Here is a 3,310-nt window from a genome sequence, read left to right as displayed (position 1 = left end):
TTTGTTATTAAGAAAATAATATTATAAAAAAATTTACTCCCAACCTTTCACTTAATGTTATATTATGTCAAACATGAGAGCATTTAAGCGGTCCTCTATAATTAAATGGTAAGCCAATCGTGTATACAACAAATTGCTATCAGACTTATTAAACCGTTTATTTCATAAATTACACAAATTCAATTTACATTTTATGTTTTTATTAGTTCCATAATCATGAGTTATCAATAACATAAATCTAAATTTAACCATTTTCAATTGTCCTTAGTTTTTAAGGTTCACTTTTTGTTTTTATTCACATTTTTATCACTCCCTCCAGTCAATTTTTAAAATCCATTCCTCTTTTGATTTTTATATATATTTTTTGTCTAGATGAACCAGATAATGGGCATGTCATTCATGTAATAAATATACAACAACAACACCAAAGTGAAAAAAAATATGTAAAATGAAAATAATTAGAAGAAATAGTAATAATTATATAAAATAACACCAAATAAAAAATGCAATAAATTAGGTATGTTTTAACTTTGTTAATTCTGAAAATTTTCAAACAAATAATATTTGAATTCGAATTGGATACTTATCCTTCTTAGCTATAAACAACATAATTGAAATTATTGTAACTTGTTTCTATAAGGATTTTTTTTTTTTTAAATAAGGTTGTTGTTTTGCTTGAAATAATAAATTTTAAAAAACTACGAAACACCTTATTACAGTATTAGAGAAAGAAAGAAGTTTTAAAATTATAAGAATAGAAAGAAAGAATTTTTAAAATTTTGGGTACTGTATTTCGTATAAAATATTGTAACATTCGAAATAAAAATTCTAAAAGAAAATTATTGAATTCTAAAAACAACTTGTAAATTTTTTCCCTTTTCTTTTTCGGTTTGTTTTCAAACTTAAACGAAACAAAAATTCTAACCTAAAACCAAATTAGAGCACACTAATATTAATTTAAAAAAGTGAGAAAAATAAGAAGACTTTAAACAAATCATATAAGCATAAAATAGTAGTTTGCATCTTACGAGGAAAAAGAAATCGAACTTTCTTGTTTAAATTTTTATATGTGAAAATTAATGTTGTCAAAGTGGATATAGTTTGATAGGTCGATGATTCATGTTATAGCAAACTTAATCCAACTTTCTTATTTAAATTTTTATATGTGAAAATCAGTGTTGTCAAAGTGAATATGGTTTAACATGTCTATGATTCAGGTTAGAGCAAACATTAAAATTGTGTTTCTTCTTACATTCTCAAACTTCCATCTACAAAGCACAAAATTTCAAACATCTATATTATCTTTCAATGCGCACCATTTGCTGATAAATGTGAAGAGCTTAAAGTGGAGGTAAAAGTGTAAGGACAAGATTTTGACTATCTTTTTTTTATCTAAGTTCATATGTTGGAGTTCATTTTGAGTAGTGAAATTTAAAAATTAATTTTGACTTTTAAAATTTAGGTTTAGTTAGTACTTTAGATTTTATATTTAAGTCTTTCATTTATTTTGGTCATGTAATATTTTATAATTAGTCATGTTTCAAAAGAATTTAGTGTTGTCAAAATTTCAGTAATTTTTCTTTTTCTGAAATTCTTCTGATTCTGATACTTGACATCTTAAAATAAAATATGATCTTAGTTGTATGATTGAAGTTTAGGGTAAAATTCATAGTGATAGGATTTGACGTGAGCTGTTGTGAAGGAAATTTGTTAGTATATATATAATTAAATGTGTTAGGATCGTTATATTTTATTAGCCAATTTAATAAATTGATCTGGTTAATTATATGCTAAGAGTGTATAATAATATCATGAAAATATTAACTGTGTAGATATTCATGATATTCTAATTTGATGACGGGACAAATTAGGAATATTATCTTTAAGAAAAGTAACCATCAGAGGTTACAAAAGGGGTTATGGTCCCCATCTGAGAGTATGTTAATTATCATTATGTTCTTTTCTCTTTCTCCCTATCAAAAGAGAAAATTTAGAGAAAACTAAGGGTGTTTTACATGTGGAAGACCATTAATCTACTTTTGAAATAGTGGGAATATGTTTATCTGGAGGATTTATTGCTCTTTGTATTTTCATAAACCAACAAAATTATCATGAACTCAATATAATTGGAAGGATTTTGTGAGGGTGTTATGATTTGTGATCTAAAACTAGTTTAATAAATTTTAAAAGCATTAAACTTAATAGTGGTGGGAGGTTAAGATGTTGCTTTTGAGAAGATATTGACAAAATGGGGGTGACACTGTCTGAATTCTTGAGTCACCACCACCACCACCTTTTTATTGAACTTCAATATTCCAGAATGTTAATCATATGCATGCACATATAAACAAGTGAGACATAATTTTGGGTAATTAATTAGGGTTTAGGGTTTATTATATTCCATCCACTTTGAGTTGAAAAGGTTGATAGTGAGGACACAGTGGTGGAGTCCTTGAACTTGGCCCAGTTAATTAGTACCATCCCTTCAACCACTGCCCCCTAAGTATGTCTCAAAATCTAAATCAATATTTGGAAGGTATGATATGCCCTCTATCAACTTAACTTTGGGACCCTTAAAACTCTTTCTTTTCATGTATGGTAGTTGACAAAGGAAGACCTGGGTCAAAAGTGGTCAAATAAAATAAAAATGGGTTTAAAAGGTTCAAGTGTGATCATTTTCGACAAGTTACAAGCCCACGTTGCCCATCCCCTTTTCATCATGCCATGGCCCATTCAAATATGTCCTCTTCTCTTGATTTCATGGATGCATTGCATCCAACCCCTTTCACTTTCCATTAAACAACGACAACAAATATGTTGTAATCTTATGAATATTTTCCCCTCTCAATCATTAACTTCTTCAATTTGGCAAGGTGTACAAGATTCTAGGAATTTATTACTTTAAGTGTGTCCCATCACTCCTTTCTATACTTGGATTTTGCTTGCGCTTGCCCTTATATCTCTAATTGCTTCCACTCCCCCACCCAATCAATTCTAGGTCTTCTTCTTAAAGACTTAATCAAAATATTAGTTAATTGATTATATAAGTTAATATAATCAAATAAATGAGTGTGTGAAGAGTGGAGCGAGGAGATAGTATAAAATTGTGATGTGACAAAGTAAAATTACAAGTTGTTGGAAGTGTGAGATGATGTGTGTTTAAGAAAGAGAGAGATTAATTACACCGTCAAAATGGATAATGAGTTATCCTACTTAGCGGCAAAGGGGTTGCGAAAAGTGGTTGAAAAGATTGTGGTTGCTAGAGTGGGCCCTACAAGATATGGGCCTCCGAGTTAGCCCATGACGGCAA

Source organism: Vigna unguiculata, chromosome 3, assembly GCF_037176805.1.
Source record: "Vigna unguiculata cultivar grain cowpea cultivar isolate G323 ecotype 2 chromosome 3, ASM3717680v1, whole genome shotgun sequence".
NCBI classification, from domain to species: domain Eukaryota; kingdom Viridiplantae; phylum Streptophyta; class Magnoliopsida; order Fabales; family Fabaceae; genus Vigna; species Vigna unguiculata.
Note: the sequence above shows the minus strand (reverse complement) of the source record.